The sequence below is a fragment of the Tenrec ecaudatus genome, chromosome 10 (assembly GCF_050624435.1).
Source record: "Tenrec ecaudatus isolate mTenEca1 chromosome 10, mTenEca1.hap1, whole genome shotgun sequence".
In the NCBI taxonomy this organism is placed as follows: domain Eukaryota; kingdom Metazoa; phylum Chordata; class Mammalia; order Afrosoricida; family Tenrecidae; genus Tenrec; species Tenrec ecaudatus.
Genome location: NC_134539.1, coordinates 85,285,616 through 85,308,594, shown reverse-complemented (window position 1 = coordinate 85,308,594; position 22,979 = coordinate 85,285,616). Strand labels below are relative to the sequence as shown.

General features: G+C 48.9%; 1 pseudogene; it reads left to right on the top strand.

Moving 5' to 3' along the window:
• Window positions 1–758: 758 nt before the first annotated feature.
• On the top strand, window positions 759–2,682 carry LOC142458587 (uncharacterized; annotated as a pseudogene).
• Window positions 2,683–22,979: the final 20,297 nt, after the last annotated feature.

Sequence of the window (22,979 nt, the reverse complement as noted above, 5' to 3'; positions counted from 1 at the left end):
AAAGGGTCGCGGCCTGAGGAAGGTTGAGAACCACTGTTATAAATAGAGCCTCTTCAGGTGATAGGAAGCAGACCTCCCTGAACCATACTTAAGAAGACCCTACTCTGTATTTCCATAGCTCTGCCTCTACCCTCTGTCTCTCAATTTCTACTGGCCCTCTCAGGTGTTCAAATCCAAACTCTCCAGGAGACCGGATCAACTTGGACCCATTATTTGCCATTGTGAAACTATCTGTTTGGCAAGCTGCCTTGCTGGGCCACTTCTGAGGCTAGAGAACGAATCAGCTCAGCCTCCTGAAATGGCCTGGGGCCCCTTTTGGCAGGAGGGTGTGTGGGTGTGTCCAGTTCTCAGCTCACTGATTCAAGCAAGACTGCAACTGCTTGGTCCTGTCCCCCTGGTCCACCGGCCTATCCAGTGCCTGGCCTGCAGTTGGTGCAGTTGTTTTGGGGGTACATATGCCACAGTTCCCCTTCTTTGTAGGCTCCTAAGAGATGCAAGTGATACGCTCAGGTCAAAGAGGTGACTCAACACTTGAAGTCAAGCATCCCCGTGGGAGAATTTAGGGCAATAGACATTGCTAATCAGCAGGGATACGTAACCTGTTGTTTCCTTCCATGGACTCCTTTGGCAGTTTGTTGAAGCTCAGGAACCCTTACTCAGAATAATATTTTTAATTCCAAAAAAACCCCACACAGAAACACAAAAAAACATACAAAGCCCTTTTCTGTGGCGTCACGGAGGCAATCGCCTGCTTCACCATGAAGCTGAGCATCTCCTTCCCCACCATCGGTTGCCCGGCTGCCAGGAACTCATTGCAGTGGATGGATGAACACAAACTGGGCACCTTTGCTGAGAAGCGAATGCCCACAGAAGTTGCCGCCGAGGCGCTGGGTGATGAATGGAGGGGCTAGGTTGTCCACATCAGTGGTGGGAACGACAAGCAAGGTTTCCCCATGAAGCAAGGTGTCTTGACCCACAGCTGCGTCCTGCTGCTGCTGAGTAAGGGGCACCCTTGGCTTCACGGTGGCCATGTGAGTGTTCTCAATTTGTTTAGTGATTTTTCTTAAAGGGGGAGAAAGATATCCCAGGACTGACGACTGATATTGTACCTTGTCGCCTAGGGCTCAGAATCCATACATTTTTCAGTCTGAAGGTGATGTCTGCCAACATGTGAGAGCCTGGGCCAAGAAGACAAGAAACCCAGGACTCAAGCTGCAGCTTCGTGTGACTCCGCAGCGCCTGCAGCACCAGCACCAGCGCATCGCCCTGGAGAAACCGCATGCCAAGAGAAAACCAGGAGGTGGCCTTGCATACGCCGGGCTTCTGGCCAAGAGAATGAAGGAGGCCAAAGACAAACGTCAGGAACAGACTGCCAAGAGACGAGGCTCACCTCTCTGAGGGCTTCTTCCTCTAAGTCTCCGTTCTAAGAATGACAGATAAATAAGCTCACCTATATAAAAATTAAAAGTAAAAAGCAGACCTACTGCCATGGAGGTAATTCTACTTCAGCAACCCTGTGCACGATATCCCGTGAGAGCAGGACTATGCTCCCTAGGGCCTTCGATGGCTGATTATTCAGAAGGAGATGGCTAGGCCTTTCTCCTGAGGTGCTTCTGGGTAGGCTCCAACTTCTAGCCTTTCTATTGGGGGTCAAACATATTCACCGTTCACAACACCCAGTGCCCGCATTCTGTGCACTGAAACCAAAAGCCAAACACTGTCATCGAGCCTCTTCTGACTCATCATGACCCTAGAGGACAGGATAGAACTGCCCCTGTGGGTTTCTGAGATGAACTCGAGCGCCCCATCACGCTCCCATTGGACCCAGTAGGTGTTTTAATTTCCTGCGCTTCTTGTTGACTCAGTCTTTTTCATGCTGTGCCTTCTGGAATTTCCTTCCCCTCCTCCCTCTGCTCTGGTGAGCTCAGCATCCGGTCTCCAGAAGACATCTCTGGGCTAGCTGCTCCTTCAGTGGCTTCTCGTGGGCTTTCAGCTCCCCTTTCATCATCTTCAGTCTCTCTAAAGATGGCCAGTGTCCCTGCGGCAGGTCACAGCAGCAGCGTTGGTGGAACGCAGAGGGAGCACGCAGCGGCTGCAGCAGAGACCTGGCGGACACCCAGCCACTGATCACCCAGCTGCAGAGCCTGAAGGCCACCCACGGGCACCTAGCGACTGACTTCCTGGAGATCGATGTGAGCAACCGCCGGACAGTGGGAGTCAGTAGGGGCCGCTTCACCACCTATGAAATCAGGTCAAGACAAATCCTCCTATGTTCGAACGTACTGTTCGAAGACACGGTGAAGTGCACTGGAGAGAGAAAGCAAGCTTTTGGCTCCCCCACTCCCTGGAAAAGCCTTTTTAAGTCCGCTTCCTGGCAGAGGAGATGGTGGGACCTTTGATGGCCGTTTTAGTGAGAAAAGGAAACACGGGCTGGAGCACTTTATAAACAAGGTCACTGGTCACTGTCCGGCACAGGATGAGCATTGTCTTCACGTGTTTTCACAGGACGAAATCCTAGATAAAAGCCGTCCTCCATCCAAAATAAGACATGCCTCAACTATGGCAAGGAGGAGGCCAAAGAAAGCAAGAAAACAAACACCCAACGTTCCGTACCTATCACTGATTCATACGCGCCAGTGAAGAAGTGCGCCCCAGCTCTCAGTGTGCCGCAGAGGGACAGGTCTCGCACGCCCTCCGGTGCTTACACGCATGATGACGGGCGGTTTTGTTGGTTTGGGCAGTTTATTTGCTTTAGCGAAAATCCCCCCCCCCCCCCCCCCCCCGTTTCCAGCCTTTCGCTCAATAGCTCTCCCTCGCTGTGCTCTGGAGTGCGCGCCACATGACGGCCGCGCTACCTGCCATTCCAGTGCCAGCTGCAGTGTGCTCACTAAGGTGACCACCTTGGTCTGCTCTGCACAAATGGGGTGTCATGTTTGCTTTCCCCTTAGCCCTCTTTTCACTCCGCGGTGTCCCTTGTCCTGAGTCCTGCGGGGGAGGATGTATTAGTCTGGGTACTTTAGAGAAACAAATCCACAGGAACTCGGTTAAGAGAGAGTTTTATATAAAGGGTAAGTGGGTCCCTTTCATGGGCCATAAGATATGTAACAGTGAGGGAGGGAGGGAGAGGGAAGGGGAAAAATGAGCTGATACCAAGGGCTCAAGCAGAAAGAAAATGCTTTGAAAATGATGATGGCAACTTATGTATAAATGACACATTGAATGGATGGATGGCTTGTGATGAGTTGTACGAGCCCCCAATAAAATTATTTATAATAATAAAAAATATATATGTATAGGACCACTTAAAAAAAAAAAGCTTTGTTCCCGACACAACCACTGAAAACAAAGCGGGTGAACAAGCAAATGTGGTGAAGAAAGCTGATGATGCCAGGCTCTCAAAAAGATATAGCGTTTGAGGTCTTAAAGGCTTGAAGGTAAACAAGCAGCCATCTAGCTCAAAAGCAACAAAGCCCACGTGGAAAAAAGCACACCAGCCTGTGTGATCATGATGTGTCAAAGGGATCAGGTATCGGGCATCATCAGGACAAAAAATTTTATCATAGTGAATGAGGGGCGGAGTGGAGACCCAAAGCCCATTTGTAGGTCACTGGACATCCCCTTACAGAAGGGTCTCGGGGAAGGGACAAGTCAGTCAGGGTGTGATCTAGCGATGAAAAATACAACATTCCTCTAGTTCCTAAGTGCTTCCTCCTCCCCCACTATCATCATCTGAATTCTACCTTGCAAGTCTGGCTAGACCAGAGGATGTACACTGGTACAGATAGTAACTGGCAACACAGGGAAGCCAGGGTGGATGATCCCTTCAGAACCAGTGGTGAGAGTGGCGATACTGGGAAGATGGGTTGGAAAGGGAGAACTGATTACAAGGATCTACATGTGACCTCCTCCCTGGGGGACGGACAACAGAAAAGTGGGTGAAGGGAGACGTGGGACGGGGTAAGATATGACAAAATAATAATTTATAAATTATCAAGGGCGCATGAGGAAGGGGGAAATGAGGAGCTGATGCCAGGGGCTTAATTGGAGAGCAAATGCTTTGAGAATGATGAGGGCAATGAATGTACAGATGTGCTTTATACAATGATGTATGTATGGATTGTGATGAGTTATATGAGCCCTAATAAAGACGATTGAAAAAAACAAACAAAAAAGCTATGTAACAGCAGAGGCTGGGTGGTCACGTTCACATCCATTTCTGCAGGTTCTATGATCTGAGAAGCATCTCCTTGGATGTCTTTGTCTTTGTGAACCAGGCTGGATCCCCCTGTGGGACTGAAAGGTGTGTGGGAAGCCCTCTCTAGATACATGCACCCCCTTTCCCCAGGAAACACGACCCTGAGACATCCTCCCTCAACTCACTGCCACGGATTTCTGAGAGTCTACCTCTTTATGCCAGTAGAAAGCCTCATCTTTCACTGGAGGAGCAGCTTGTAGTTTTGAACTGCTTGCTTTGCAGCCCAGTGCATAAGCCATGACATTACCATGGCTTCTGGTAGAACTTTAGGCTCTTGTAATGTGTCTGTTTAATGTCTACTAGTGCGTACATGTTTTAGTAACATGCCTTCAACATGTTCTTTCCATGTACTAGTGAGTGAGAGTGGGAATGAAGGTCTCAACTACTGACTAAGCATCTGTGTTAGTCTGGGTACTTTAGAGAAACAAATGCACAGAAACTCATGTATAAGAGTTTTATATAAAGGTTAAGTGCACATCAAGAAAACATCCCAACCCAGTGCTGCCCAAGCCCACAAGTCCAACATTAACCCATTGACCCATATGTCCTACACCAATCCACAAAGTCCTCCTCCATCTCACAAAACACACGCAGTGACACTGACTGCATGAGGAAAGCCGAGTCAGTGAATGTGTAAGCATCTCAGCGCTGGCAGGGGTCTCCACACAGTTGCTCCAGCACCCAGGGCTGCATCAGGGTAGGTCCATGTGGCTTCTCCTTGGGGATGTCTTGCAGGAAGTGAGCCTTGCCAGCTGAAGCAGGGAACTGGCTAAGGCAGCTGCACCCTGGTCCGACCATCACAAAGCAAGAGACCTGAGAACTCCAAAGACGAGGCTCACTGAGCCATTTATCCCTCCACCCTTCAATTAACCCTACATGTGTTTATCAGCCAGGTTGGCACAATAAACTAACTCAGAGCACTACATTGCTGGTCCCCACTCCCGCCCACAGTAGAGACGCACGTGTACAAACCACGTCTTCCCTCAGGCTCAAAAAACCCTCCACACAGAAGATCCACGAGGGACATCTTTATACTCTGTATAAAGAACAAAATCCAACTTATACACGAAAATCATTTGTCTACGATTTTAGGTTGTTTTCCAATAAAAGTAAAACCAAAAAAGAAAAAGATGTCTGCCAGTGTGCTGTGGTAGTGGGGCGGTTATGCACTGAGCTGCGGTCCACACGGTCGGCATTTGAAACAACCACCAGCAACTCCCTGCGAGAAAGACTGAGCATTCCAGTCCTCTAACCAGCTACAGTCTCAGAACCCACGGCCGGTGGCTGGGTTTCTGTCTTGTTATCCTCCCAGCACGCCACTGTCTTTTTAAAATCATTTTATTAGGGGCTCATACAACTCTTATCACAATCCATCCATCCATTGTGTAAAGCACATTTGTACATTCATTGCCCTCATCATTCTCAAAACATTTGCTCTCCACTTAAGCCCCTGGCATCAGCTCCTCATTGTACCCCTCCTTTCCCCCGCCCTCATGAACCCTTGATAATTTATAAATTATTTTGTCATATCTTGCACTGTCTGACATCTCCCTTCACCCACTTTTCTGTTGTCCGTCCCCCAGGAAGGAGGTAACACGTAGATCCTTGTAATTGGTTCCCCCTTTCCACTCTGCCCTCCCAGTATCGCCACTCTCAGCACTGGTCCTGAAGGGACCATCTGTCCTGGATTCCCTGTGTTTCCAGTTCCTATCTGTCCCAGTGTACATGCTGTGGTCTAGCCAAATTTGTAAGGTAGAACTGGGATCATGGGGGGAGGGGGGAAGCATTTAGGAACTAGAGGAAAGTTGCATGTTTCACTCTGGTTCCCAGTGTACTCTGAGCACTCAGGCAGTGCAGGAACCAGAGTTTTCTTCTCAATGGTGCTGGCTCCCTGAGCTGCAGAGACTGGTTCATGAATATATCTGTTGGATAGATGTCACGTAAGAGGCGAGGTTACTCACCAATGGAGACCTGTAAGAGGCCATCGTAATTCCCCAGGGGTGGAGTGAAGCGGGCCTGCCCCACGAAGCTGGTAGAAGTCCGAGAAGAGATGAACCAGGGCAAGCACTGAGGGAAGAAGCAGTAGTCGGAGATGAGCAAATTGTCGAGGAAGGATGAAGAGCAGGTTCCAGACGGAGGCCTGCCCATGGAGAATGGCGGCAGTTGAAACGGAAGTAGAGAGACAGAGGATTTGGTGGGATGTGAAGCAGAGGAGAGAAAACCAAAAAAAATCAAGTTCACTGCCACCAAATCAATTCTGACTCACAGAGACCCTATAGGGCTGGGGAGAACTGCCTCTGTGGGTTTCTGAGAGTGTCACTCTTCGTGGTAGTCGAAAGCCTCATCTTTCTCCTTCAGAGCGGCTGGGGGCTTCAAACTGCTGACCTTGTGTTTTATAGCCCAATGCAGAATGCCACCAGAGCTCCCCGAGAGGAATGCTCTTTAGTCACAGGATTGGGTACTATGTTCAAGGCATGCCTGAAGGTCTCTAACTCAGGAAGAGAAGCCCCATTCGTCCAGAGCTGATTCTTCTAGGAGAAGGTCAGACATACTGCACTCTTTAGTCTTTTGACCGATTCCGACACTAGCCACCCTCCCCACAGCACGCTCTTCTCTCTGCTGGGTTCCATACTTAGTTACAACGGCCATCGGAACTCAGGCAGCAATGATGGGATTTATGAAGAAGTACCAGGTTTATAATCCAGCCCCTGAAAGGTCACAACCTTGAAAACCTATGGAGCAGAAGTGCTACTCTGCACACATTGGGTCTTCATGGGTTGGAATCGACTCAATGGCAACTAGCAGCAACAGAAACCCAACATCCTTCTCAAGCTTGTGCACATTGCTCAGGATACACTGCATAGTGTGCCATTGAACAGTTCTCAACAAACGTTTAGAGATGAAAGCACACCAACTATCTTCTGCAGTCACAAGGGAATGAGGCTAGAAGTGAGAGATGGAGCATTTGAAGAGATGCGGAAGTTAAAAGATAATAAGTCAAAGAAGAAATCACTGAGATGCAGATGGCACAACTTTGCTGAAAGTGGGGGCCTGGAGCACTTGCTAATGAAGATCAAGGATGGATTACAACTTAATGTAAAGAAAATTAAAATCTTCACAACTGGACCAACAGATGGCATCACAATAAATAGAGAAAAGACTGAAGTTGTCAAGAATTTTGTCTTGTTTGGATCCACCATCAACGCTCATGGAGGCAGCAGTCAAGAGAGCAAACAAGGCATCGCAGTAGGTCAATCTGCTGCACGGGACCTCTTTAAAGTGTGGAAAAGCAAGGATGTTACTTTGAGGACTAAGGCGTGCCTGACCTAAACCATGAAATTTTGATTTGTCCCTTATGTGTGTAACGTTGGACATGGAATAAGGCAGACCGAAGAGCCAATGAATGCATTGAACTGTGACGATGGTGGGTAATACTGAAAGTGCCGAAAAAAGAGGCAAGTGTCTGTCTTGGAAGAAGTGCAGCTAGAATCCTTAGAAGCCAGGAAAGTGAGACTCTGTCCCACGTACCTTGGACACGTTATCAGAGAGACCAGCTCCTGGTAGAGAACATGGTGCTTAGGGAAGTGGAGGGGCAGCCGAAACGGAGGCACGCCCTGAAGGAGATGGATGGACCGAGTGGCTGCAGCAAGAGGCCCAACCAATTGTGAGGAAGGCAGAGGAATGGGCAGCGCTTTATTGTGTGGTTGCTATGAGTCGAAAGAGACTCCAAGGATCTTAACAACGACAGCAACGTAGCATGTTGACAAACCAGTCCAGTTCCTTAGAGGGGGATGGTGAACTGCTCCGACAGCTAGACTACGTGCTCGTGAAGGGGGCAGGCATAGTGACCAGCAAACAGGCTGCCGGACCAGACAAAAAGTACTAAACCATAGCGTCTGGGGTCTTAAAAGACTTGAAGGTAAACAAGTGGCCATCTAGCTCAGAAGCAACCCCTCCGATAGATCACTGAAGACAAAGCGGGTGAATAAGCAATTGTGGTGAAGAAAGCTGATGGTGCCCGGCTATCAAAAGAGATAGTGTCTGGGGTCTTAAAGGTTCAGAAGCAACAAAGCCCACATGGAAGAAGCACACCAGCCTGTGTGATTACAAGGTGTCGAAGGGCTCAGGTATCAGGCATCAAAGAACAAAAAATCATATCATTGAGAATGAGGGACAGAGTGCAAAGTGGGGACCCAAAGCCCATCTGTAGGCAACTGCACATGCCCTTATGGAAGGGTCTTGGGGAGGAGACGAGCCAGTCATGGTGCAGTGTAGCAACAATGAAACATACAATTTTCCTCTAGTTCTTTAATGCTTCCTCCCCACCCCCCACTATCATGATCCCAATTTTACCTTACAAATCTGGCTAGACCAGAAGATGTACACTGGTACAGACAGGAACTGGAAACAGAGGGAATCCAAGATGGATGATCCCTTGAGGACCAGTGGTGAGAGTGGCAATGCCGGGAGGGTGGAGGGAAGGTGGGGTAGAAAAGGGGAACCAATTACAAAGATCTACATATAACCTCCTCCTTGAGGGACGGACAACAGAAAAGTGGGTGAAGGGAGACATCGGACAGTGCAAGATATGACAAAATAATAACATAAATTATCAAGGGTTCATGAGAGGGGGGAGCGGGGAGGGAGGGGGGGAAATGAGGAGACGATGCCAGGGGCTTACGTGGAGAGCAAATGATTTGAGAAGGATGAGGGCAATGAATGTACAAATGTGCTTTACACAATTGATGTATGTATGGATTGTCATGAACCCCCAGTAAAATTTTTTTTTTTAAGTACTAAACCAAGTCGTTACTTACAGCTTCCCTGGGAAATGGCAATCAACCTGAACAGAAGTAACAAGCCCCCCAGGGTAGGAAACTTGGGCAAACGTCAGGACTACTCAGGGCTAAGGTTGCTATGAGCGGGAACTAACTCAAGGTACTTAACACCACCCTCACAGTTCATTGACAGATATGCAGGCTGCCACAGCAAGGGGAACCGGTTCAAGCAGTTTTTTTCCAAAGAACCCAGGCAAAAGGCCACAAAAGGAAATCACTGGACCCCAGGCACTTCACCCCTCCCCCACCCCCAGGCCCCAACAGTGGAGTCCAATGTTGGATTCGGTCATTCATGCCTGTTTAATGTCAGGTCATCAGCAGGCAGTATCCAGCAAGGCGGCACCGTAGGCAGCACTCTGGAACATCTCTCCGTCAGGTTCCTGCGCCTGGCGCTAGCCCACAGTCTGCAGACACAGTCACAGCACCTCCTCACTAGGCTGTAGCATCGTCCAGGTTGGACTTCTCCGCTCATACGCCCACACACAGATCCTGGAAAAGGGAGAGGAGGGAGCAGCTTGGACGCAGTCTCCTGGGAGAGGTGGTGGGCGATGGTGGATAGTCACCCACGGTAGCCTGTCCTGAGTCTGAAACGAGGGCAGAGGCTACGACACTCTAGACTCTGGTTGGACTGGGCTGAGGAGGGTTTCCTTTATCTGGTCCTCGAGCTGGGGTCCTGCGTCCTTCTTTCAAAGTATTTTCATTGTGAATTAGCTGAAAGTTTCCAAAGCAGATTGTAGCTGACAGTCAAGAATCCACACACATTCTGATTCAAGTCATGCATTGCAACCCCTCAATGGACCATCACCCACCCCACTTCCTCCCTTGCTGTTTCTGGCTTCCGGTCCTCTTTCTTTCCCAACCCTCGAACGTTATTTTTGGGTAAGTGCTGAGGGTTTTTGTTTTTTTAACTTTAAATGGTTGATTAGTCTAATGTCAGGGTGAGCTCAGCTCCAGACCCAAAGGGTAAAGTTAGGGCCATAGTCTTAGGGTTCCCACTAGTCTTCTTCTTTTAGCCTGATCTTGTTTATGAGGTTGAGTTTTGTCCCCCATTTTTTGCCCACTTTATCCAGGACCTTCTAAGGTGATCCTTTTTAGAGCAGTTGGTAGTGTGAGGGCTCTGGGTTTGTTTTGCTTTTCTATCGATGAGAATGTTCCTTCCTGTGAAACCTTTTAGAAAGTGCCCATCCCTCTTGGGAGTCTGGGAGGTGGGGTCCCAACTTTCAAAGTGTCACAGAAGTTAGACAGGGAGACAGATGGGAGTTTCCTACTCCTGGAAGCAGTCAGCCTCAGAATCCCACAGGGGCAGTTCTCCCCTGTCCTATAGGGTCCCTGTGCCTCGGCCTGGCTCAGTGGCAGTGAGTTCTGGAGCAAGGCCATTTCCTTGTGACGTGTGTCGGTGAGGTGGTGCTGTTGGCAAAGGGCCTTGGAATGCGGGGACTTTGCCTGGGCTTGAAGAGAGGGTCCACAGAGCTAAGACTCAGTGCTCAAAGCAGAATGAAAGCAGACTGGGCCCTTGGTACCTTCTGTGGTCCTGGCTCCCTAGTCCCTTCTGTCACCCTGGATACCACCCCAAGAGGCCTCCCAGGATAGTCCCGTGATGCAGCAATGAGAAGTCTCGCAGGTGGTGACCATTCCTCCTCAGCCTCCTCTCATTTCTGCCAACGCTTGGCGTGTTGGGCTGCCAGGCTCTGCACAAAACCCAAACCAGAAGCTGATGCCAACTCATAGTGACCGTACAGAGCAGAGTAGAGCTCCTCCTGGGAGTTTCCAAGATTCGAACTCTTTATGGGAGTAGAAAGCCCTGTCTTTCTCTTGTGGGGCAGCTGGTTTTGAAACTGCCCACGCTACCCCTAAATAACCTTACCCCATATTGACCAATGGCTGACTCCCCATTGTTCATTCCTTCACCAGCCCTCTTCTGAATTCCTCCTGGACACCTCCACTGTTGTGTCCCACCCACACCTCAAACTCAACATGCTGTAAGCAAAGCGATTCATTTTCCCTTAAACGGGGGTCACCTCCCCTGTCCCTAACATAGTTCATGAAATTACCATCTACCCAGTTGTCCAAGCAAGGCGTTTGGGCATCCTCCTTGACCCCTTCTTCCCCTCCCTCTCCATCAGTTCCTGGTGACTCTACCTCCATCTCTGCTAGCCCCACCCTAGCCCGGGCCAGCTTTGGGGATTTGAGTTTGCTTTGGTTTGGGGCCTGAAGACTGAATAGCCCAGAGACTCCCTATTCCTCTCATGCTTTCTTGAAACATATATATGTATACATAAAATTTAAATATATATTTTTAACTGTGTTTGGGTGTAAGTTTACAGAGCAAATTGGTTCTCCATTCAGCAATGCCTACAGTTTTCCTATTGACATTGGTCGCACTCCCCACAATGTACCACACTCTCCTCGTGTCCTCCGTGGAGTCACCATTTTTCTGTGTCCTTATTTCCTACTCCTTCCTGACTCCGACGCTTTCTCCGTGGGCAAGCATTGCCCTTTTGGTATCATATAGTTGATTGTTCTAACAAGAGTATCTCTCTCTCTCTCTCTCTCTCTTTCTCTCTCTCTCTCTCTCTCTCTCTCTCTCTCTATATATATATATATATATATATATATATATATATATATATATATATATATATATATATATATATATATAAAGTACCCGGGGTCAGCCCCAATCCCAACTACATGGATACCTCCCCCAACCCAACCACCTCAAAGAATTCCCTTCAGAGGACAGCACTGAAGCTGACGCTCAGGGAGAGGGATGGGTCTGATCAGAGCACGGGAGCAAACGAAGAGGGAAGGAGAGGGATGGAACACACTGTGGCCCACCAAAGTCCGAGGATGAGACTCCTGCTCAGAGCAGCCAGAGAGGACCCCACCATGAGACACAACGCCCCTCACTGACCCATAGCACTGTGAGGCACAGTGCGGGACTTGCGCCTGGTGTGACCCCACCACACTGGGCAAAGCGCTAAGGGTGTGCAACAGAGCAGCAAGGAGAACAAAGCAATGAAGTCCCCAGGGAACACCAAAAATAGACTGTGGGCCCAGGGCGTAGCACCCCCCAGACTCAACCGGAAAACACTCCTAAAGGCCTAAAAACAGACTTGGAACTAGTTATAGGCTTTTGTTTTGTTGTTTTGTTTTCTTTTGTTGTTTTTGTGCTTATTATTGTCTCTGCATGTCTATTTAGATAAGATAGGTGGGATAAACAATCCAGAGGAGAAAACATCAGGACCGAGATGGTTTGGTGGGGGGACAAGGAAGAGGGGGAGGCGGGGGAAAGGTAGTGAATGTGAACAACCCCAGGGACAAGGGAACAAGTGATCTAAAATCGATGTCGAGAAGGGCATAGGATGCCTGGTAGGGCTTGATCAAGGGCAATGTAACCGAGAACAATCACTGAAACTCAAATGAAGGCTGAACATGATAGTGGGACAAGAGGAAAGTAAAAGAAAATACAGGAAAGAAATAGGAGGCAAAGGACATTTATAGAGGTCTAAATACAGGCATGTACATATGTAAATATATTTTTATATAATGATAGGGAAATAGGTCTATGTACATATATTTATAGGCTTAGTATTAAGGTAGCAGAAGGACATTGGGCCTCCACTCAAGTCCTCCCTCAACACAAGAACACTTTATTCTCATAACCTGGCATTCTGTGATGCTCACCTTCCTGACATGATCGCTGAAGACAAATAGGTGCATAAGCAAATGTGATGAAGAAAGCTGATGGTGCCCGGTGGCTATCAAAAGATATGGCGTCTAGGATCTTAAAGGCTTGAAGACAAACAAGTGGCCATCTGGCTGAGAAGCAACAAAGTCTACATGGAAGAAGCATTCCAGCCTGTGTGATCATGAAGTGTTTTTGATGGGATCAGGTATCAAAACTGCAGCACAAAAAGTCTTATCAATGTGAATGAGTGTGGGGGGCAGAGTGGAGATCCAAAGCCCGTCTGTAGACAATTGGACATCCCCTTACAGAAGGGTCACAAGGAAGAGAGAAGCCAGTCAGGGTGCAGTATAGCACCTATGAAACATACAACTTTCCTCTAGTTCTTTAATGCTTCCTCCCCCCACTGTCATGGCACCAATTCTACCTTACAAATCCTGCTTGACCAGAGCATGTACACAGATAAGAGATAAGAGCTGGAAACACAGGGAATCCAGGACAGATAAACCCCTCAGGACCAATAATGAGAGTAGTGATACCAGGAGAATAAGGGGATGGTTGGGTGGAGAAAGGGGGAACTGATCACAATGATCTACATATAACCCCCCTCCCTGGGGGACAGACAACAGAAAAGTGGGTGAAGGGAGTCATCGGTCAGAGTAAGACGTGAAAAAATAATTTATAAGTTATCAAGGGTTTATGAGGGAGGGAGGGAGGAAAGAAATAGGAGACAAAGGACATTTATAGAGGTCTAAATATAGGTATGTATATATGTAAATATATTTAGCTATTCCGATAGGGAAATAGATCTGTAAACATAGATCTAACCATAGCTGGGGCTTGGGGGAAGTGAAGAGCTGATACCAGGGGCTCAAGTTGAAAGAAAATATTTTGAAAATGATGATGGCAACAAATGTACAAATGTGCTTGACACAATGTGTAGGGAGCTGCGTGTCTCCCCACCCTGGATTTTAGCCATGAATTTACTCTCAGTTTCCTGCCATACAAACTGCCGTGAGGTGTTACTACCCTTTGTCTCAATTCCTGCCAGAGGGTGGCTGCCTTGACCCTTGCTAGGATTGGTGCTCTTTCACTAGCAGCTGCTATGCTCATTGGTCACTACATGACTGATGGCATCTCCCCCAGGCTCACCAGGAATGCTTCATTAGCATACTTACCTGTTTGATCAGTTGCCCACCATTCCTTCCTTGTTTCAAGATGCACGACTATTGGCTACCTCAGCTGTACCTTATTTTACATGTGACGTAATGGTGCCAGCCCCTCACTGGCTATTTAAACCTCTGCTCTCAGCTCAATAAAACGAGGCTTGATCAGATTCCTGTCTTGCCTCCATCTCTCCGCGCCCTTGCCCATCTTCATTCCCAGTCCCTCTTTCAGGTGTCCACGTTCTTGATGTCCCGCGGGACGGGACAATGGATGGATGTATGGATTGTGGTAAGAGCTGTACGAGACCCCCAATAAAATGATTTAAAAAAACAAACCAAGTACCTTTCATTTAATATTCCCATTTGAACACATGTAGAAAAGGCTAATGGAATTGTTTTTTGTTTTAACTACACTGTATTTTTTTTGGGGGGGGATAGTGGTGAACAGTTTCATTTTGCATATGCATGAAATAGAAAAGAGATGGGAAATGGACTGACACACCATGTTTCTGACTGAATCCCAAACTTCACTTTATTTTAAATTATGTTTTTTTGGGGTCAAGGCTTAAAGAGACGTCTCTTACAGCAGCACTACAGAGAAACAGTGCCGAGCAGCCTCAACAACGTGCTCTGGCGAGCTGCCCTTTCAAAAGGCTTCGGAAGGCAAGCAGAGGGGTGGAGCACAGCTAAGACTTTTCTGATTGGCTGACATTCACAGAGCTTGATGGTTGGGTGATTAGAACAACGTTATGGAAAGAAGATGAGTTTTTGGTAAGCGCCCAGGCATAATTCCGACACACACACACACACACACACACACACACACACACATATCCTTTTTTTTTTTTTTCCAAATTTAAGAGGGAACAAAGAGGCTTTTGGATAAAAAAAAGTGTGCAGTTAGCGGTGCTACCTGCTACAGTCTTGGTGGCATTTGTCAGATGACAGTAGGTGATAGGGTTTGGGCAGAAGATAGCTCTCAATTTAAACAAATGGAGGCAGTGTGTTGTCAGGAAGGGTGGTCCTATGTGGGATTATAAAGAGAATTTTCCCCAGCTTTGTCTCCCCCAAAGAGATGCCAAACATTAGGGGCTTTTTGCTAGCATATGAGGGGTGGGCAGAAGCTTAGAGACATCCTCCCTTAAGATAGTCAGCTGCCAGACTGCCGTCTGGTCCCACCATAGCTAGGCTGTGCTCCCTGCTGCCAAAAACAATGGGCTACTTCTACCTAAAGGCTTGCCGGTCCTGGTGGTTTGGTTCCTGTAGGTGGAGTTCACACCCTACTGACAATGGTCTCTATAGTTGAGCCAGGGACTAGGTCAAACCCGCTCTGTGACATCCAAAGTTAGGCTGCCATTCTGAATCTAGGGTCCGCCCATCTTGCCAAGTGTAGCCCCAAACCCTCCTCTTCCTATTGCATGGATACCCCTAGATGCCCCCTCTCCCATTACTGTATGACCTAAGTCACTTTTAAACTGAGCTGGGTAATCATCATCAGTTCTAGAGTGCTCCTCTAAGGCAGACAGGCAGGGATGGGATGTCCATTGACGCATGCCCAAGGGAGCCAAGCAGGAGAACAAAGGGTAGCGCACTGCACATGCTCAAAGGCCTAGGTTTTCCGCGGTGGGCATGGGTAGGCGTTAAACCTGGAGCGGCTCACCTGGGACAGGTGATTGCAATTCAGCCAATGGGGTCTATCTGGGGTCGTTCACCACGCACCCTGGAATCCTTGAAAAGGCAGGAGCCAGGGGGAGAGAGGTCTTTTTGTGGAGGAGAACTTGGGAGAGAGATCTTTGCGTGATGCCAAGCAGTCTCTGCCAGGTTGCATGGTCCTATGGGTGCCGCGTAAAATCTGAAACTTCTTCTAACTCTCATTAAACCCACTTGGATCACGAGCCAGGCTTAGGCGTGAATTCTTTCTCGTGCGGAGCCAAGGACCGAGGTGCAACTCTAGTCCAGAGAGAGATCTTACGCTCCCTCCCCACTCCTACATATATTGTTTACCTTCCCCACCCCCCACCCCCACCCTAGAAGCCCTTGTATCCGTTCTGACCCCTATGCCCCAATCCTGGGCTTCAAAAACTGGAAAACCAAACAGAAACAGTAAAAAAAACAAAAATATAACAATAAAGTGGTAAGGAAAGAATAATAATAATACAGAGATAAAAACACAAATAGTGGGTAAGAAAGAAAAGACCACTGTGAAGAAATTTTTGTCATGGAACAAGCAAGTGATACCGGCACCAGGAAAAATCTCGTAGGGATCTTGCAGCAGCTGAATCAGGCCAGGAGCTGTGCAGACGGGCGTTGGGTTGTCCTCCACAGCCTTCTATAAATTGGGTGTTCATAATTTAGTCTCTGATACTTTTCCCTTTGACATATTTAAATGTTGTAATTGTCATCTTTGGATCACACAAGCTGGTGTGCTTCTTCCATGTGGACTTACTTGACGCTTCACTGAGACGGCTGCTTGTTTGAAGACAAGCTTTTAAGACCCCAGACACTATTCCGGTTGATAACCGGGCACCATCTGCTTTCTTCACCACCCTTTGCTGTAGCCCCTATCTGCAGTGATCATTTCATGAAGGTGAGTATCGAGCAGGGCCATGGTACGAGAACTGACTGTTCTTGGATTGGGGTGAGAGTTAAGTGGGGTCCACAATCCATCTGCTTGTCCCTGGGATATGCATGACTTGGTTTATTTTGGTGGTCGTATTGTGACAAATTCAAAACCCTGTAAGACCAAAAGCAACAAACCAATTAGCAGACCACAAATAACGAACAAAACAAGCAAACTAAAGGCAGGGAATCGAACACCCCATCTGTGCGGGGAGGTGCCAGCCCCCCATCACTAATTGTGGGTACTAATCCATAGGCACAATTGTACGTTTGAGGTATATAAATATTATATTAAAGTCATCGACAGCATGAGAGATAAAAGAGAGATTGAAATAATGGAGTCAGTCACATTTCATGGCAGTGTGCTCACCTCAGCCCCCTTGGGGGTCCACGTGTAGAGAGGGGGAGGGGAAGGAGGACAAGGGGAAAGGGAACAGGGAAGCGGCTCAGAGGCCAAAAGAAGGGAGCCCCAGAGAGCACTCTTCATTGCTAGCCCAGGCCTATATATCTTTGGGGGGAGTGAGTGCAAGCCCCCTAATTACAGGTAAAGACATACATCACAGGAAGGGGTTGCACTATAATTATACAGCAATGAGAGGGGGACAATCTAGGGGCATACACGCAATAGGAAGAGGAGGGACTGGGGATGCATGTGGCAAGATGGGCGGATGCTAGATTCAGGATGGCAGCTGTAACTTTGGATGTCACTGAGCTGGTTTGATCTGGTCTCTGGATCTCCATAGAAACCATTATCAGTAGGTGTAAACCCATCTACAGGAACCAAGCTCATGGTGACAAGCCTTTAGGCAGAAATAGCCCATTGTCCTTAACAGCAGGGAGTGTTCCTACCTGTCTGGCAACTGACTGTCTTCAGGGAGGTAGCTTGACAATCATTTATCATTAGCTGCAAGCAGTGTCCTAAGTCTAACTTACTGGGGGAGGGGGGCAACTTGGGAGGAATCTTTCTGTTCCCACACCCATCGAAACAGAAAAAGGAATCATCCCTGGGCCATAAGGTGATTGCATTTCTCACACATCCATTTCCCAATGACAGGTCACTGGATCCTGCCGGAAGGAGGAGTCTAAGCAAGGCCAGGTCCACCGGGAGCCGCCACCCAGGAGCTGGTGCTCCATACAGTTCCATCTCCTGATTGATTGAGCATGGTATACCCGAAGCACAGGGGTTGGTGCCAGGAGGAAACTTCCTGGATCGATTCTTCCAAGTCCAACCCCTACCCAACAGATCAACACCTGTCATGTCGCTGTGAGGGAGACATCGAGGTACCAGATATATGGTGATTCTGGGTCCCTTTCCATTGGGCAGGCACCAATCTGGGGTTTCCCCCTAGGCCCAATGACCGCCAGCCAAAAGTGCAGGGTGGCCACTCCACTTCCTCTGCCATCTGAGTACCTCAATCCTCAGTCCAAAGGTGCAGGCAGCTTGGAGGCAGCGCTCCCTTCATTCTGCCCGGTGGGTCTCTATGTTAAGTCCTCCTGGTGTAGCCCCTGGTTATACCAGGCTGCCCTCAAGATCAGTGTCAGAGGCCCTCAGGGTGTTCAGGCCGTGGCGGGTTTCACTGAGGGTTGGGAACAAACGTATTCATCGTGTCTACCGTGGAGTTCTGGAGCCCTCTCCCTAGCGTGTAGCTTCATGGGCTGAGGACCCCAATCAGCAAGTCAGACGGCAGGTTCTGGCTGTCACGATTAATGAATCCCAGGGCAGCAATAAGATAGCAAGCTGCAGGGGGAGGAGACGAGCCAGTCAGGGTGCAGGGTAGCAACGATGAAACATACAACTTTCCTCTAGTTCCTAAATGCTTCCTTCCCGCCGACTATCATGATTCCAATTCTACCTTACAAATCTGGCTAGACCAGAGGATGTACAGTGGTACAGATAGGAACTGGAAACATAGGGAATCCAGGACGGATGATCCCTTCAGAACCAGTGGTGAGGGTGACGATACCAGGAGAGTGGGGTGGAAAGGGGGAACCGATTACAAGGATCTACATATAACCTCCTCCCTGGGGGATGGACAACAGAAAAGTGGGTGAAGGGAGACGTCAGACAGTGTAAGATATGACAAATTAATAATTTATAAATTATCAAGGGTTCATGAGGGAGGGGGGAGCAGGGAGGGAGGGGGAAAAATGAGGAGCTGATGCCAGGGGCTCAAGTAGAAAGCAAATGTTTTGAGAATGACGAGGGCAACAAATGTACACATGAGTTTGACATAATGGGTATATGTATGGATTGTGATAGAGTTGTATGAGCCCCCAATAAGATGAATTTTAAAGTCTGTCACAAGGTCCTGGGGCATGGCAGGAGAGGATGGGGAGAGATGGGGAGCTACCAACAATGAGGACGGGAAGAAAAGGTTCTGAAATTTATTGTGGTGAAGATCACACAAGTCTTCTTTGTATGACTGGGTGACTAAATTGCATATGTGAAGTGTATGCCAATACAACTTAAAAAAACTCATCAGAGGGTAGCTTTAGAGAACAGGACATCATTTTTCCCACGGGGGAGGTGTGGGGTCAGAACTCTGGGGCAGGTTTCCTTATCTGGGGTCTCGGGAGCTCCTGGTGTCTGTCTTCCCGCCGTGTGTGTGTCTCCATGGCTGTGCTGCTCCTTGTAACTCAGATGATTTCTGTTTTTTATGATCTACTCTGCACTGGTGGGAAAGGGGAGGGGGGTGTTAAAAACCTTGCTCCCTCCCCAAAATCACATCCATGAGTTGAGGATTCCAACTCATAAGGGTACTGTAGGGCAGAGCGGACACCCCCGTGAGTGTCTGAAACAGAATCTTTCCAGCAGTAGAAAGTCTCATCTTTCCCCCTCAGAGTGGCAGGTGGATATGAACTCCTGACCTTGTGGTTAACAGACCAGTGAGGGTTCCTTCTACCAGAACACGAGCCAAGAATTCCATATCCTTCTACCAGAACACGAGCCAAGAATTCCATACATTTGGGGGCGGGGCGGGGGAGGGAAGGCCACAATTCGGTCTTTCACATCATCCTTCACATTCAGGCTTCTCCAGGAATCCTCCTCTGACCCTGACAGTCTGGGTTGCGCCCTGTGCCGTGGGTTCTGATGGTACCCTGAGCTTCCCCTGAATGCACAGTGTCTTGAAATCGCTCCTGTCTGTCTCCCCCACGCCTGCCCTCCAAGACTTGTCTTGGCAACCCTGGGTGAAAGGCTAGGTGGGGCTCTGCTTAGCGCTGGTTTGTCCCTTTAACTCAACCAGGCAGAAGCAGCACACAAACTTGCTCCTCAGCAGTGGCCCCAAGGAGCAGCCACTCCCCCTGGACCGCTCACACTGGTGGGTCCCCAAGGCCTGGCTGGAGCCACTGTTTCCACCATCCAGCTATTTGCTGCCCCCAAGTGTCCAATGACACAGTCCAGAATCCTGTGATTTCCACCAGGGGGCCTGGGACCCAGGAAATAAAGATTACCCATCTCTCATGGGGCTGATAACCACAAGGTCAGTAGTTCAAAACCACCAGCTGCTCCTCTGGAAAAAGAGGAGGCTTTCCACTTCTGTAAAGGGTCACAGTCTCAGAACCCCCCAGAGGCCCTGCCGGTTTACCCTGTCCTCTAGGGTCTCTCTGGGTTGGAGTTGACCCAATGGCAGAGAGTTTGGTTTGGTATTTGGGCCGCTGGAGCCCTGGTTGTATTTGGGGCAAGGTGCTAGACTTCTTAACCGCAAGTTCAGTGGTTCAAACTCACCGGTGGCTCGATGGAAGGCAGATGAGGTTCCCTGCTCCCATAAACATTTAGTTTCTGAAACCCTACATAACATAGGGTCATTGTGGGTGGCCATGAACTCCACGGTGATGGGTGTGGGGATACTCTGCAGGCTCAGCTGCTGTGGAAGTCATCCTGCTCCAAGAGATGCACATCACCCAACACCCACCTCCTTCCTGACCCTCTCTGCCCCTTTGATAGTCCTGGTCCAGGGGCAGGCTCCGGGCAGCAGTCCCAGGGGTGAGGTCAACTGTTAGAAGCGGTAACCTGACTGGGGAGTCTCTCAGGAGAGTCCCTCCCCAGGTGGTCCCATCTTGGTCCTCTTGCACATAACCCTCCCTCTCTGCGTCCGGACCCAACCTGCTGTCCCCCTGCCTCTGCTGGCTAGCGGTGTTCCTCCCAGTCCACTGGGTGCTGGCAGAGGGGCAGTAACACGCCCAGTTCAGTGCTGTCTTGTTTCCACAAAACAGTGGCACCGGGGTTAAGGGACTTGGCTGCCCAAACTCCTCTGGAGACAAACAAGGCAATCCGTTTCCAGGAAGACGTGGAAAGCTCCATGGGGCCAGCTCTACTGTCTTAAAGGCCACTAAGAGCCAATCAACTCAAAGGCGACATGTCTAGTGTAGTTTGTTTGTTTGTAATCGGGTGCCAGGCAGGTGTTAGGAAAGCAAAGACTTACTGGTCCTCCCTGTCTTTCCACATCCGGCCTCGCACCCCCAGTGTGTGCGCCTGCGCACAGGCAGCACGCCCTCCGTTTGAGCCCCCAAGAACGCTCAAGTGGCGGGAGAAGCGAGGCACGAAGAGCCGTGTTCTGTAGCAAAGCGGGGTATCCCGGCGTCTCCAAATATATATATAATACATTTGCCAATTTAACATTGTCCACGTGTACAGTTGTGACATGTTACATTAATCATGTGTTACCATCACCAATAGCCATCCTCATGTTTCCCAGCAACATAGAAACAGTTTCCCACACAGTGACTCCTCCTTCCCCTGTCCCTCCTGCCCCTGGTCATCACGAATAGCTATTTCTTTCTCTGCTTAAAATCATTTTACTGGGGGCTCCTTGTACAACTCTTATCACAATCCATACGTCCATCCATCATGTCAGGCACGTTTGTATATTTGTTGCCCTCATCATTCTCAAAACATTTTCTTTCTACTTGAGCCCTTGAGATCAGCTCATTCCCCGCCCCCCAATAGCTATTTCTTATGAACAAGGTCATACAATGTTTGTTATTTTGTAATTGAGTTAGTTCACTCAGCAATGGCCTTCACTAATTTCTGTTCATGAATCTGCTCAACATGCCAGGACCTAATAGAGGTAGCCACTGGGCTAGGATTTGGGGAAGGGGGCGGGATGGTGCACTGGGTTAGGATGTGTGGATTGTGGTAAGAGCTGTAAGAAGCCCCAATAAAATGATTTTTAAAATAAAATGGGGAAAGAAAAAAATAGCGCCTGCTTTATTTGAAGGCAGCAGGATTTGTCCTAAGGATTTCACTGGGAAAGCCTCCATCCACCCTCCAAGCCTGAGGGGCCTAAGCTACGATTTTGAGTAAATTGTAAAAGAATCTCTGGGGTCGGGGTACAGGGATGGAAACGCCATTCAGAAGTGTGACTAGGATGGAGGGTGTGGTGAGGAACAACAGCTTCACTGTTTTAGGTTTTTAATCAGTCCTTCTTACCACGAAGAGGAGGAGCAGAGTGAAGCAGTATGGGATTTTGGCAAAAGGCCCTGGGGTAGGGGCGGGAGGGATGTGACAGCAGGGGTCAGGAGCCCGGGAACACTGACCTGCCTGTGTGCTGGATGAAATCAGGGATGAGAGGAAGAGGGTACTTGGTCTTGTCTGTCTGGGGAGGGTGGGTCTTGCTGGTCGGATTGAAGTTCCAAACCAGAAGTGGTTCCACTTCCAAACTGCACCTTCCACCTCAGGCTTCAGTCTACCTCTCACACTATCCGGCTACAAAGCCTTAGTACCCACCGAGATTGTACATTTGAAATAAGCTACAGATTTAAAAACCATGATAAATTTGCCTCCCCGGGTCAAGAGGAAAGGCTCAGATTTGGTAACGCGTTGGGCTGCGAGCACGTCAACATTGCCAAGCCGCCAGCTGCCCCGCGGAGCAAGGCTTCTGACTCCCATAGTCAGGAGTCTGGGAATACCCGGGGCAGTTGTACCGTCCTAGAGGGTTGCTGTCAGTCAGGCCTGACTTGATGGCAGTGAGTTGGTGTGCCTGCAGAGCTGATTAACTTGCAAAGGAACGAGATTACAACCTGAAATGCGATTTCCTCCACAGCCATTTTTTTTTTTTAATGTCATAGCCTTCATTCCAACTCACGGTTATCCCCTAGCTGTCAGAGAACTTCACAAAATTCTGCGTGGATGATTTTGAGGTAGATCATGACATCAGGCTTTGGGGGTCCCTCTAGGTGAAGTCTCCTACTGTTGGTCATTGGCACCCCCTGGGGATCCCAATCGCTATAATTTAGGTTTCACTGTTAGTCCTTGGGAGTGGGCACCCCCTCATAGAAGTACAATGCTTAGCTTCCCTCCGGCCCCCTCCCCTTAATGCCCTTAGGGACCTGAGACTCCTCTAACCAAGACATTGACCTACAGCATGTACTAGAAGACAGGTGAGCTGCACCCAGAGGTGCCAGCCTAGGGT